Genomic DNA, 15,868 nt, shown 5'->3' on the forward strand with positions numbered 1-15,868 from the left:
AAGAATGTGAATATTTAGGTAATAATGAGTATAATGTAGTGCTGTTAATTAGCTATCAAAAATATTATTTCATATGGCTTCAGTTCATTGAAAGTTTCTTCTCTCTCAATGAAGTTAGGACTTGAAGCACCCAGGAAAAGGAAAAATTTTTAAATGGCAATAACAGTAGAGTGGCTTAATTGTAAAAGCTGAAAAAATGTTAAGAAAAAATTAAATGTAGAAAGAAAGTTAAGAGTCACAGCAGTCTTTGACTTCAGCGTACTGGGAACCATTTGTGGATAATTGATAAAAGAACTATTTTTCCTAATTCTTAAAACCCAGCATCTTATTGATAGCCTTTATTATTAGAAACAAACTGAGAACACATGAAACAGACGAAACATGAAATAAATCAATGTGAATGTATGCTGAGTGATGCATATACAATGTGCTATCTGACTGCTATTAATCCTCATTATCTGCATACAGTTATTATTCCAAAGCTGAATGTCTGTAGAGGATAAGTCACCAGCCATAGTTAAATGTTAGTGGATCCAGTGACATAATTTAAATTCAAGGCCTCATTCAAAGGAATGTGAATAAAATGAATTTGTTTGGCTTTTTATGGCCACTATTAAAAGTAAAGGAAATGAAACCATAAACAACTATGTTCAAATATTGGCATAGCTGAGTCTGCTTTGTGGCAGTACAAAACCATATTTATTGATGGGGAAGCTCTGTTTAACTTACCCAGTCCATCTATATTATAATTGAGGTTTAAAAATGTACTTGGCAAAAAAAAAAAAAAATGTACTTGGCAACTTAGGCAAAATGCATAGTGCTAATTCAAAGTGAGTTCATTTTGATGTGGTTTAAAGTTCTGTTGTTTTAAAAGCCTGGTACAATTTATAAGTTTTATTTTTTTTCTAATTCATGCATAAGACCTTAGCTCATAATTAAGGTGGTACAGATTACTTTTGCCCCCAATATCGATTATCTCTTTCTTCCTCAGTAATAATAGGACCGCAACTTTTTGGAGGATTCATGATCACATGGCCATTCAGAGTAAGATCCAGAATCCCAGCCTCCCTTGTATATAGGTGTAACCATATGACTAATTTCTGGCCAGTAAGATATGAACAAAAGTTGTGTGTGAAACTTAACTCAACTGCTTAAAAAGAAGGAGTATGCTATTCATCACTCCTTCCTCCTTTCTGCTGGTGGGAATTCATACGTAATGGCTAGAGCTTCAGCAACCATTTTGAATATGAAATAATCTTGTAATGAATTTCCATTTCGTTTAAGCCACTGTTATTTGGAGTTTTCCCATTACTTACAGCCTACCCTAGTCATCATTTGTATACCAACTTTGCAACCTTATATTTACTTTCAAAAACTCTGAAATGTCATTTTAGCAAGTATTATTGTTGACTATATAAATAGTTGACTATATTAAATTTGCTACCTAAAATATACCTGTCCAGTCAGTTACTAAGTCCCATCAGTTCCACTTCCTAAACATTTTTCAAATCCATCCATTTCTCTATCCCCAAAGACTGTGTTAGTCTGTCTCCCGTCATCTCTGATCTTAACAACCGTGACAGATTCCTGCATGGACACTTGCTCCATACAAGCCGTTATACACGTAGTAGCTGGACGTATTTTTTAAAAATACAATATAATCATGATATGCCTGTATTGAAAACCATAGTGTTCATAGTAAAGTCAGGAATCTATAAACTGTGCTACAAGGCCATCCATGATGTGGCCTCTGCCTGACTCTCCAGCCCATCCTGAGTTTACTGCCTTGGGGTTATTGCACTTATTTTTCTCTTTGCCTGGAGCACTCTCTCTACTCTCCTCACCTCCCATTCCACTCCTGTTTCTTCTGTCCCTCTACTTACTAAGTCCTGCTCATTAGTTAGGTCTCAGATTTCATGGTTAAGCCTTAAGCCATCTCCCAGCCTCTGGTCTAATATAGGCCTGTGTATCACATGCTCTCATAGCACTCTGCATTTCTCTCACTTATATTTATCAATTTAATGCATGTCTGTCCCACAAGACTAGAATGCCCATTGAGTGTCTGTCCTATTCCTGACCATAACCCCAGAACCCGCTGAAAGAACTGGGACAGAGTAGGTGCTCAAAGAACAATGTTGACTGACTGACAAACTGATCCTTTATTTTCTTCTTTTTCCCTAAAAAGCATAGCTAACTGACATCTCAACCAGAGTTCCACTTATCAAAATCCCATGCATTCTCTGGGTCATCCAAACCATGCATGTGCTCTCACCTTTTAATTAGATATTTATTTTATTTTTTCTGCCCCCCACCCATTTTTTTAAAGACTTTATTTTTTTTAGAGCAGCTTTAGGTTTACAACAAAATTGAAAGGGAGGTACAGGGTTTTCCCATATACCTCCTGCCACCACACATGCATAGCTCCCCCATTATCAGCATCACTTACTAAAAAATGGTACATTTTTCACCACGGGTGAACATTGACACATCATAATCACCAAAGTCCATAGTTTTTACCTTAAGGTTCACTCTTGGTGTTGTACATTCAGTGGGTTTGACAAATATATAATGATATATATGCATCATTGGATCATACAGAGTATTGTCACTGCCCTAAAAATTCCTCTGTGCTCCACCTATTCATCTCTCCCTCCTACCAATAATTACTTTTCTTGAGATCATATACTAGACTTGAATTACTATTTGGGAACACATTCTAGAAAATATGAAGTCTTTAAAAAAGTTTATTTTTTCATAATAACAGCCTCTATTTAAAAAGCTGTTTATTATAATTGCCTTCATCCCAACAGAGCAGAAACTTCTGGAGGCTATGGCTATTATTGCCTTTTGCAAGCAGAATGTCTGGCACATAAAAGGCATTTAACAAATGCTGGGTTATAATGCAGTGAAATAAGTACAGACTTTGAAGTTAGATACCCTTGGGTTCAAATCCAGGATCTGGCCCTCATCAGCTATGAGAAATTGGGAACTTATCAAGACTCGGTTGTATAAAACAGGAATGATAATAACAACCTCATTACGATATTGCAGGAATTAATGAAGATAATTTACATAGCAGAAGCTCTATATTTGCTAGTGATTATTATGACTTTCCAAGTTTATATTTCTCCACCCCCTTCTTAACAGACGAGGTGGATGCTCAGTTCTTTGCTGAGTGATATAAATTTGATAAAGGTAAAACCTAACACTAACTAAAAAATAAGACTTATAAAAGAAGTGTGGAAGGTACTGCACAGTTCTGTTTACTGTGCCCCTCTCCTTTCTGCCCACCCCACCCCACCAAAACAAAAAAGACAATGACAGGTGAAAAGCAGCAAGACAAAAGGTAGAATCATGTTAAATCACCCAAGGTCACCAGAAAAGCCTGAAAATTATATACATTCTAAATTACACCACCTGAGGCCACTCTGCTCCCTGGAGAGAAGCTGGCTTGGGGAGATGTTAAGAGTTTCAGCTGTCTCCCTTGAGGCTTATCTGCAATGCAGATTTCTCTGAGCCTTTCCTAGCTATTTCAGCCTCTACACTGACCAGCTGCTCTCACTCCTCCCAGCTGGCTTCATAGGATTTATCTTCTCTACAACACGCTTCCTGGGTCATCCACCACCAGAACCTATTCTGGATAGATGTTTGTCCCCTCCGAATTTGTAACAAAATCCCTACCAATCCCCGGAGTTGCAAGGGTCCATTATTGCCTGACTCAAAGAAAGGTGAATTATTGAGTAATTATTTTCCACTCTCTGCCTTTGGCCTCATAGATGTGATCTTTTGCAGGAGCTCTCCGTCAGCCCCTGTTGCAGAATCAAAAGTGACACATCTCTTTGTAGGGCTGGTGGAGTTGAGACACCATGTGTAGCTCGGAGGGCACTGCCTAGAATTTGCAGCCTTCCCCAGGTGTTAGTGCTGCTTGGGGCCGACTGATTTCAAATGCTCTGCTGTTGCTTCTCTGCAGGACTCCATCAGTTAAGCCAGGACTGTGACTATGCAACCCTTCCTTCAGGTTCAGGTTATGCTTAATTTGCATGCAAAGATTCATGCTCAGTTTTTTATGACTAGCAAGCATATTATTGAGAGGCTAATAGCTCATGTCAGTTCAGGTTTAAGCTTCTCCCATCGACAGGTGTGTGCTCTTGGCCAGTGACTCTGGGGGGATAGGTTTCTCACCAGTAAATTTCAATCATACTTGCCTCAGAGTTGTTGTGAGGAATAAATGTCACTTTGATTGTGAAGTACCTAGCAAGATTGTGAAGTACTTTACAAATTTTAATTTTTAAAGACTTAGACTTTGTATCTATAAATTAAAATTAGGTTATAAAACAGACTCTACTTAACGACGTTTCTACTACAAATCAGTATGTACTTAGAGATGGTCAATAAATGGAGGCTGGTATTCCAGTTATTTTATTTGTATTTATTTATATTTAGTGACATACACTAGTTCTAGTTCATCAATTAATCTTTTCTAGTTCTCCCTCTTTTTTTCTTTCTTTTATTTTTTTAGTCAAAATAGTGTAGGATTTTATTTTTGGAACATTTTCACGAAGAATTATTCCTTATTCTTTTTAGGCTTAACTCTGACCATGTTTCATACTTCAGGAAAATAATTTTTTGAATCTAGAGGGAAAATGCTATTGATTTGCATAAGATATTTAATAATCTTTGACATGTAAAACATAACTTTAAAAAGAGGTAAATAGCTATTCATTATTTATAAAGAGAACTTTAATGAATTATGGCCAAAATAATAGTGAGCTTGGAAATCAGTATGCTATAGAGGTCTGTTCCTGGGAGTTTAATTATTTTAGTGTCTTTTCCCCCTTTTGTTGCTAATGACTTACCAAGTATGTAAATGAGAAAAATATTGATTGATTCTGGGTTCCATCAATAATGGTTCTTAAGTTTACTGCGAATCAGTTCTGGAAGGTTAAGTCACATTTGACTGGCAATATATTTTTCTGTTAGGACCTGCAGATAAGAAAGGATAAGGGATATTCAGCATCTTAGTCCCCTTTGAAGGAGTACTACTTATATTTTTAAAGATAAATCTTAATTTTCAAAGACACCTTGTATCTACAAACTAAAATTAAATTGTAAAACAGACTTTCTACTTAATGGCATTTAAAGAAAGGCCATTTGTTTACTTATGTGACATGCATAAACTCTTCCAAGCTTCAAGTTTCATCTTTATAAATTCCTCTTTTCTCAGACATTTTGTGTGAAAAATCTCGCAAACTAATTTATACAACATCTGACTCAAGCATATAATGTTGTCATTGTTGCTTTTCTAAACTACCTGTTCATCTTTTAAATTTTATCTAGTCTGAAAGGAAATTGCCTGATATGCCTAAGCTTCAGTTTTCAGCTCAAATGAAGGTCAACCATTTATTTGCTTCTTATATTCTCCCCCAAAATGAAACAAATCAACTCTCAGTTAAAAAGAAAAAGTTGGCAGATCGCATTTACTACGGAGGTTAAAAATGTCGTTGGCTTTTAAAACAAATATAAAACTACTAAAATTTTTTATCTTCAAATTCATTTAGGTAGAATTAGCAAATATGCCAAGAGGCAATAGGCTACCCATTCGGTGATAAACTAAATGCTGATGAAAACACTGCATTTGATTTCACATGCTCCTCTTCAGCTGGCTTGGAGTCACCTTGGCCTCCCTGAGCTGTCAGAAGATTGAGCCTTTTGTAAGCTCTCTGGATCAGAATCCCAGCACTTTGAAGAGCTACTGTAAATAGGAAGATGAATACGGAAATAAATCCTAAACCTCTTTTACTAGTATTGATAGTTAATACCTACTACCGATAAAAGTACATATTTGTACTGGCGATCTCTTTTAATGAGCTCGCAGAACAGGAACCAGCTCTCCTGACAACTGAAAGAGACCAGGAAGACTCAGGTTATTGTAAGAACCTTAGTAGATTCTGAGCACGCCAAAACTGGACTAACTCTGTTACCAAACTCAGGTTCGGCTGCTCACTGCTCAAAAGCCAATAATTTGAGAGGCAAGTGTCAGTAGAAAGCAAAGGTGCTTTAATCAGAAAAGCGGGCAATCTGGGGAGAAAGTGGACTCGTGTTCAGAGACCAACTTGGAAGATTCTGCTCAGCCACGACAGTTTTTAAGGGAAAAGATGGGGGGAAGAAAGTGAATCATCAAGGCAGGAGGTTGGGTTCTGCATCATTCTCCATTGCATGCAGACTGTCTGACTCTCTTTTCAGATGTTATCTTGCTGGAGTGATCTGCCTGCAGGACTCCGTAGGGGGCTGTTGCCTGTAGATAACTAATCATTCTTTAACTACTTAATTCTTCATTCTTACTTCTTTTTATCTAGGAAAAGAATTGGCAGGTTAGGCAGGGCATGGTGTGCATTCAGAAAAGCATAAATCAGGAGTTAGTTTCAACTGCTTAGTGATCTCATTCCTATAATTAGGGTTATAAGGTTACAGGGGGACAGAAATAGGTAAACAAGAAAGGGGCAAAAGAGCTGCTTTCATCTCCACTCCATTGGGGTTTTCATGAAAGTGAAGAGCTACCTATGGTGCTTGGGGCCACTTCGCTGAAGTAAATATTACACATTGGAAATTTACTACCAAATCTTAAAATGGCTTCACAACTTGCCCCATTTTCTGGAAATAGGAAGCAAAGTGTCAGAGATGCTTTGGCGACCACACCTCACTGGCAGCCCTAGGAGGGAGGCTAATGATTCAGGCAGACATCTCAAGTTCAAAAATCAGTAGCTTGAACTGAGACCATTTACAAAAGAAACTGCTTAACCTCAAATATCAAAGAAAGATAAGACATCCTTAACAAAGAGGACTACTGGCTGTGCACTGTCATTCTTTCATTCAACTCCACCAGGAGTCCAGCTGGCTTCAATCATGGGGACAATAATAGTTAGTTGAATAGGATTGCCTGTTCAGACCTTGGCTTCAGACCTGGTCTAAATAAGAAGTTTCTGGGAAAAATAAACCCCTCCATTTATTTAAGGCTAAAGTACAATGTAGAAAGTACAGTATGGCATGGCTATTATTATCTTTTCTACCTAGCATGTTGCTCATGACAGATGCCCAAGTACTAATCAATAATCAACAGAAAGAACTTTATCACCTCCAATGTGCCTTCAGTTATTGTCTCATTTGATGTAGAAACTTAAAGAAAGTGGGGCTTAGCACAGACCATTGACCTTGTTGTATGTGTAGAAGAGGGAAACAGGGCACAGAGTAATTTAAGGGCACATATTCAAAGCTTTTCTGGTTGATGGTGGGCAGGTCCTTTTGCTCCATGTTAACAGCTAATTGGGGAGAGGAATTACCCACACTCTTTAATCCCTCTATAACTGTTTCTCATCTCTTTGTATCATCCTTTTTTGACCACATAACACAGAAGCCACAGTTTTGCACATTTTTGCACATTTTTGACAGAATCTCTCAATTTTTGAAGTCAATATAATACTATAAGAGAACATTTCTTGTTAGTAACCATCCCAGTCTTTTCATCTGTGGAACAACCCACGATTACTACTACTGGTTTCAAAATTGATCTAACAATCTTAGGGCTATGTATGCTCAGGTGGCAAAAAAAGAGATTTGGAAAAGCTTGTATAACGCCACAGTAAAACCACAGATGTCCCGCTTTTGCTGCAGAGAGGAATGTGCAGTCGCCTGGGGGGACATGTTACACATTCCGGTGAGCTAAGGGCTCTGCCTTGCTGAGCTGTGGCAGGTCCCATGGTCTGCTGGAGGATTTTGTTTTGCATACCATGTGCATTCACTAGTTTGCACCAGTTTGTACTACTTTACCTCGAGATCCACTGGATCTTTCCAGCCTTAAGGAGAGGTACCAAAAAGAGGCTATAGATCAGGGTAGGGACTAAGACGGATGAACAGACTTGTAATCTTAGGATCATTGCATTTGTTTAATCATAACTTCAATTTAGTATTCCTAGCAGATACTGAGGTATTCATTAAGTCTGTGCCCAACGCCGTTGAGACGAGAATTCTGCACAAATCCCTGTCTTAATCTGCCCTAATCCAGATGAGCTAATTTGGTAGTTTGACCCTTGAGTTAACTAAAATGACTGTCACATAGGGAGTTCAGTACCCTAGCTACATAATCATAAATTCTAGCAAAAAGAATTTTGCTCCTGGCCTTAAGAATCTTACCAGCATTCATTTTGTTGATACATTCTCTGGTATGAACATCAGCAGTTAAAAGATAATTGGAACTAAGAAAAGGGAGATCTTCTTAAATGTGACTATCTTGCTTTCTCTTGGAAGCCTTTTGTCAAGGATTTCCATAAAATTGTCTGATATTTCACTGGAGTGACTTACAACGGCAGTCTGTTTTATGGAGAGCAGTTGGGATCTTTCCATATTGTGCAGGCAGACAAGGCTATAACCCTTTGCACGTGAGTCTTGTTTGTGGGGAGAACACTGTTAGGTTCTTTTATTGCTTAAGCAAAAATAACAAATAATTATCCGCTATAGAAGAAAATACTGATAATTATAGTTTGCCAGGCATGTTGTAGAAGGGGGCAGGAAAGACAAAGTGCTAGTGTCGGCAAATCCCAAAACAGAATACTTTTGCTACTGAAATAAACACTCTCATCTAATGGCCTCCCCACAGAAATGCTGAGAACTTCAGGGGCTGTTTACAGGACTATAGAGTTATGGTATATTATGCATAACCAAAGAGATGGAGATTTTAAACATAATCAGGAATTTCCCACTATATTTTAGTTAGTGCAGCAGAAATATTCTGAGAGAGAGAGACTGCAAACATGAATAAATAAGCTCTGAAAGAAAAATATTTAAATAGAAGTAACTGGACTGTTCTAGAAAACAATTTTTTAAATGCCGTTTCTTCTAGCTGCTATTCGTTAGTAGTTTTCTCCGCTAAACTATTTTGGTGATAATTCAATATCTTAGACAGTTTTGTACGACTTCCAGGTAGCACTTATGGAAATAGATTTATTCAAAATTAGATCTTTTGCGTTAAGCATGTACAAGAGGCCCTCATTAACTGACAATAATTGGTATCAGAATAGGGGACACTTGAAGTACCTCTTCTTCAAACACAGATCAAATTTCACTAAAAGCAGTGAAAAAAGTGTGAGGCAACCTTTAATTTGAAAAAGTAAAATTAGATGTTATGAAATAAGTTTGTTATCACTATTCATAGAAATATTTATATTATAATTACAACAATATGCTGATTCTAAGAAAAAGGAATGAATCAAGTGTTGTTTGGTTTTGTTGAGAATCATTTCCCTACAGATTTTAGTATAGTACAGTTCAACATCCTTCATGTCTCATTTGACCTTTTGTGTCTCCTTAGAAAAGCTGTTTTTATAAAAATTTCAAGAGCTTAATCAGTATTCCCTAGTTTCTTTATAATTACTGTGACATACAAATAATTATCTGCTAAAGTGAATATTATGTCCTCATCCTTATGGATTTTCTGTTCTTCCCTGGGGAACTGATCTAACTATACCAGATATTTATTTTTCCATGATTTGTCTGTTACTTGAGCATTTCTCCAACGTTGCCGTCATGCTCTTCAAGAAATCCTGCATCTTTTGCACGAGTTGCAATTTCAGCTTGCAATTGATGGTATCAAATTCAGGTAGCATTGTCAGATATTAACAACTTCAGACAGTCATCTGGGAATCAACCAAAGAGCAAGACCTTGACCTTTTGAGAAGGGATAGAAGCTAGTGTTGACCAGAGAACAGATGGCTGTTCGTGTGCATACTCATTTTATAAATGGTCAGTTCGTTAGTCCCTGACCTATGTTCATGCTATGATCAAAGAATCAAATTGAAAAGAAATTTTCCAAATTTAGAAAATAGTCTTCCTCACTTAAAATCATATATCAAGGCTTTTCTTTGAGAAAGTATCCATTTGCTTAACACCACAACAGAGGGCCATTAGTAATGTTATTCAGTCTTTCTGATTTCCGGCTTTTTCAGAAAACTTACTTGAAAACTGTTTCTAAATATATGTCCAAGGGTTAAAAAAGGAAAAAAAAAAAAAAAAGGGAGAGAAAGAAAGAAATAGAGTTGCCAGCCATGACTACACATATTTTGTTTTCAGGCACAGTTAAAGGGCAGGTTTCCTCTTTGTAGTAACATGTGAAGAAAGAATAAGGAAATTGAAAAGGTGTTAAAAATATAGCAGATTCACTTTGTGGACCCACTGTAATCAGAAACTAATTAGCATCCATCTCTATTAACTTGGGCATATAGGGAAGCTTTAGAAAAATCTGTACAAATCATTCTTTTGTTTTGATGACATCATTTTGAATCTAATAAATAATTGACATTTGATAGTTGAGATCATGTCTATGAGTCATTTATTTTTGCATCTATGAGGCTCCTTTTTGAAGCTGAGTAACCCCATAATTAAATTGTCATTTAAAGAAACAATAACCACAGCAGGTAGTCAAATGCTCAAGAGACTCAAATGACATGTGGTAAAGCAGGACTGATATTTTTATTTTAAGAGGACTCCACAGTTAACTTATAGCATTAATGACATTAAATGTATCATTTGCTGTTGTGTTCCTGTTAAACTCCAGCAGAAGTATGTGTTAACCTTAAATGTATTTTGAAGTTGTTCTATTTTTAATGATCAGAAAAACTAATAGCATCTGCCAGGTAGTATAATGAAATGATAACAAAACTCATCTAATCTCAAACACTTTTTGTGTTATAGTATACATATTCAAGATACATTTCCAGTAGGTGGCATTCCACTTTCAAATAGAGTTGGGAACTGTATAAACATTGGATACAATTTAACATTTAAAACGTTTTCAAAAGTTGAGGGATGTCTGAATATTTAATTTTTTTCCTTCCACTGTCCTAAGAGATATACTTAAATACAAGGAGAAACAACTGTACCATTGACTAAGATGAATTAATGAGGAGAAAATATAAAATTTGATATCAGGGTCAGCAGTCCATATCAAACAGATTTTGGAAATAAGGTAAATCATTCCCTCCCTTTCAGTGGTCTTCAGTGTGATGCCATATGGCTGCCTTACTCCTGTGAGTGTGCTCTATTGCTGGATCCTGACCAGTCTGGTACCTTTTTACTCCAGAATCCTCCAGAATCCTTATTCTGAAAGTCCCAGACTAAAAGCGTACTGCTTAAACCTGCTAATATTTCTAGCTACCGTCTTCTCATTCCCTTTGCTATCCAAACTCCTGTAACATGGCCACTCCACTTACTGCCTCGTTTATCTGTCCCATTCTCCTCTTAGCGTTTTGCTAAATGGTTCTTTTTCTCACCCTACTACTTGGTGAAACACTTTTTGAGAGATCCCCTGAATCTTATTAAAATACTGAACGGTTGCCTCTTAGCCTTTATGCTGAATGACTTCTCTTTGTCACAGCAATGATACCGCGAAAAGAATACTGAAAACTTGATTTCAGTCTTGACTGTGCCACCCACAACTGACGGTGAGACTTCAGATAGGTTATAATACATCAGAAGACTGTTAAAGATTAAATACTGTACATGTACATAAAATATACTATTCATGGCCATCCATTTCTCCTTGAAATCTTTTTTTCATTAGATTCTGCAATGTTGATTTGTCTTGTTCCTTCATTATTGTTTACTAGCTTTCCTCACCCTGCCACCCTACCATTGGTCTATCCCAAGACTGTTGGTCCATCCCAAGACATTCGTTCCACACATAGTTGATGAACTCATCCATTTCAATTCAAGATTAATCTTCCTAAAACACAACTAATTTATGATATTTTACCTAAAACCTCCAGTTAAAACCCTATTACTACAGAATGGATATACAGTCTTCCAACTAGGATTCCAAGCTCCCTGTCATATGGCCCCAGCCTATATTTCCCATTCTATCTCCCCAAATTCCTTGTGTCACCAATCACTTGTAGTTCTAATGAGAACTACTTTCCTCATTCTCTCCTGCTTCTTTTCTTTTGCTTCTGCTGTTTTCTCAGTTTCTTCTTCTTCTATCCCTCATCCTCTGCTTGCCCAAATCATATGTAACTTTATAAAGCTCATCTGAAATACCAGGCTCTCCTGAATAATTGGAATTGAGTATAATCTTTCCTTTGGCTCAGCATAATCCCTGATTTGTACTTTTTCTTCTGTACAAAAGTCTCAACCCAGTGTTTTGTGTTACAGTTATAATCATATCCCAGATATGATTATATAAGCTCCTTGAAATCAGTGAGGGTGTTTCCTGCATTTTTTGATAAGGTCTAAGTAGACGGGGTATAATTCAGTGTCTAATATATGGTAACAAATGAAGAAATATTCAGAATAGATATTCTGAATGTTTGGCTCTATTATGGGAAGATAGGCTTAACTCTTTGAAAACAAATGTTTTAAAAAATTAATATTTACTAAACTATTTTAGATTTTAATTTTAAAGCTATGAATTAATGTAGCCACTGGGTCATTGATTTTTTAATAATAGCTACATTGAGACATAATTCACATATAAAATTCAGCCTTTTAAATACACAATTCAGTGATTTTAGTATATTCAGAGTTATGTAATCATCTCTACTATCTAATTTTAGAACATTTTCATCACCCCGATAGAAACCCCATACCTATTAGCAGTCACTCCCCATTTCTACCTCCCATGTACTCTTGGCAATTGCTAATCTAGTTTCTGTCTCTGTGGATTTGCCTCTTCTTCTGGACATTTCATATAAATAAAGTAATACAATATAGTCTTTTGTGAGAGGCTTCTCTTACTCAGCATAGTATTTCCAGGGGTCATTCATGATGTAGCAAGTATCAGTACTTATTGCTTTTCCTGACTGAATAATCTACCAAATGGATCTGCCTCATTTTGTTAATTAGTTCGTCAGTTGATGAACATTTGGTTGTTAAATCACTGATTTTTAAAACTGAAAAGGAACCCAGTGATTATTTACTCAAATGCTCTCCTTTTATGCACGTGAAACTAAAGCTCAAAGAGGTACTCCTAGACCTTTATCTAGATAACTTATTGTTTCTTATTATTTTAGATGCTAGGTTGATACAGTATGATGCAAGCCTTCATTCATTCTTTTATTCATTCTTCCATATAGTTAATAGTCTGAGAGCACCAAGTCCTTAACAGTCTGGGTAGCAAAAACAGTTATGGTCCTTGTCCTTATGAAGCTTACAGTCTAGTGGGGAATAAGCTTATAATCAAACAGTCATAAATAAATGCAAAATTAGAACTATGATGAGGGCTGTGTAAGAGAGATTCATGAATTGACCTTGTCAGGGAGGATAATTTAGCTGTGATCTTTGAGTAAGTGATAATTAAGTAAGCAAAGAGGGCAGAAAAGAGCATTCCAAGTGGAGCAAAAGCACATGCAAAGGCTCTGTGGCTATAGGAGCATGGCATAAAAGGGGGGGATGCCAGGAGTCCAGTGTAACAGAAGAACTGAGGAGAAGGGGAGCATGGTATAAAATGAGGCTGGAGTGATAAATAAAGCCAGGTATTCCAAGACAAGGAAATGGTTTTGGTCTTTTTCCTAAGAGCACTGGACTGTTGAAGTATTTTAATCCCCCAGTAATGCAAGCAAAAAGAAACTGGGCATTGCCTACATTTCTCTCCTAAGGCTTAGTTGCATTACAAACTATCAAACTTGCTGGGTAATACATATCTGCTTTGCCAAAACTTGTGGTAGAATTTAATGTGGTAGCATTTAAAGTTTGCTTTTACCGAATTCCTTGTCATCCAAAGTAGAAACTTGTGTTCTTTTCACAGAATGAACAGCCTCCTTATTAGAATTTTCCAATTCAATTTTGTAAAGAACTATTCTTTCCAATCCTCCTACAGGTTAAGCAATCAAAGCTATTTGAGAAGGAATAAATAGATATTTAAAGGTCACATTTATTTTTCCATTGCACAATAACCATGTTTTAGACCTGTAAAATCTAAAGAGTACAGAAATAGTTCTCTAAACAGCAAATGGTTAATACCAAATTCTTTAGCCTAAATACTTTTAACTTGGCGTCCATTGCCTCCCAGGAAGTATATGAATGGTACCCAGGAAGCCTTTATACAAATAAAGGTCATGCCTACATGGGTGTGAATCCAAAGCTTTCATGAAATTTTAGAGTCTATCATGCACAAAAAGCTAAAAATCAGGCTTTTTAACAAGAGAAACAATCCATAAGTTATTAGGAAAAAATATTGGGACTTATTTTGTATCACTTATAGAAGTTAAAGCCTGTACAGTTAAAAAAACAACAATAACAACAACATTTAAACTAAGCTAATATCTTGAGAACAATATTCTTATTTTTTTTAAACTGATATAGTGACAGTCAAAATAATCATGATTATACCAATAGGATTAATTCTCTATTATATGGCAGTTACTCTCAAATTGTGATCCCCAGATCACCCTCTTAGGGATTGTATTGAGCACTTGTGAGGGGGTATAGATTCCTGGACCCACTCCAGACCTCTGAAGTCAGAATCCCTAGAATGGAAGCCAAGAGCCTGAATTTTTAACCAGGATCCCAGGTGATTGTGATGTCTACCCATGTTTGTAAAGTGCTAAAAAACATAGTAAATAGCAATACCCTTTCTGTGTTCAGTGTTTTCATAAACCAGCCTTACCCAATTCATTAGGTATAGTAGTAATGGTACTAGTACCCAATACTACTACCATGTAACAAACACTGATATGTATCAGAAACTTTCCCTAACCTACCCCTAGTTCTTTTTTTTTTTTTTGTTTTTGTTTTTAATTTATTTTTGGCTGTGTTGGGTCTTCGTTTCTGTGTGAGGGCCTTCTCTAGTTGTGGCAAGCGGGGGCCACTCTTCATCGCGGTGCGCGGGCCTTTCACTGTCGCGGCCTCTCTTGTTGCAGGGCACAGGCTCCAGACGCGCAGGCTCAGTAGTTGTGGCTCACGGGCCTAGCTGCTCCGTGGCATGTGGGATCTTCCCAGACCAGGGCGCGAACCCATGTCCCCTGCATTGGCAGGCAGATTCGCAACCACTGCGCCACCAGGGAAGCCCCCTACCCCTAGTTCTTAAAACCATTCTGCAGGAAAGTAGATATTATTATCCACAATATATATATGAAGAAATTGAATAACTTGCTACATAGGGGTCTTGCTGGCTCCAAAGCCTTTTTTACCACTCTGTCAAGTAGCCTCTTGCTGTAACTGCTATACTAGTGACCCACTGCAAGAAGTATCCAGAAAAAAGAAAATGAATGGAGTTACATATGAGTCTCACAACCCTAGTCAACATCCACTGAAGTCCACGGTCATCAACAAAATTACAGATTTGTAATAAACAAAGTTGAACACATGAGCCTCTTTTGCGAAGTACAACTGGCTGACACATGTCTAAAAGAAGCTTCCAGAGGTAACACTTTATAGTCAGGAATAGTGTGAATATAAGAAAATTGCTTCCAGTTGTAACAATTTAACAAGCAGAAAATATACAGGAAAACCAAGCCTTACATCATGTAAAGTGACCTTAAAATCTACCAGCATGTATCACCGTCGAACAAAAAAAAAAAAAAAAAACAGGAAGAAAGCTCTGTGTAACCCAATAAAGATGCTGGAAGAGAGGTCTGTGGGGCTTCTTTAAAACATGAGCTTTTATCAGATTTTTGCCTAAGGTTGATCAATCTGTGATATGTGTGTGCTATATCACCTGAATTATGCTTCACTTAATTCAACACCTTCATTGGGCATTAATAATGAAGTTACTCAAATTTTTAAAATCCTCACAATTATCTATTTTATAGGCTTTTACTTGAGAAGAGCTTAAATCTCTTTGCTAATATAATAAATATAATTTAATCAATTCTTGAAATTTTGAGAG

At 36.8% G+C, this 15,868-nt stretch overlaps 1 protein-coding gene across 33 annotated transcripts in view; it reads left to right on the plus strand.

Moving 5' to 3' along the window:
• Positions 1–15,868, plus strand: part of MAP2 (microtubule associated protein 2) — a 277,004-nt gene that overhangs the window by 145,714 nt on the left and 115,422 nt on the right. The window lies entirely within an intron of this gene.

The sequence above is a fragment of the Balaenoptera musculus genome, chromosome 7, assembly GCF_009873245.2.
Source record: "Balaenoptera musculus isolate JJ_BM4_2016_0621 chromosome 7, mBalMus1.pri.v3, whole genome shotgun sequence".
In the NCBI taxonomy this organism is placed as follows: Eukaryota; Metazoa; Chordata; class Mammalia; order Artiodactyla; family Balaenopteridae; genus Balaenoptera; species Balaenoptera musculus.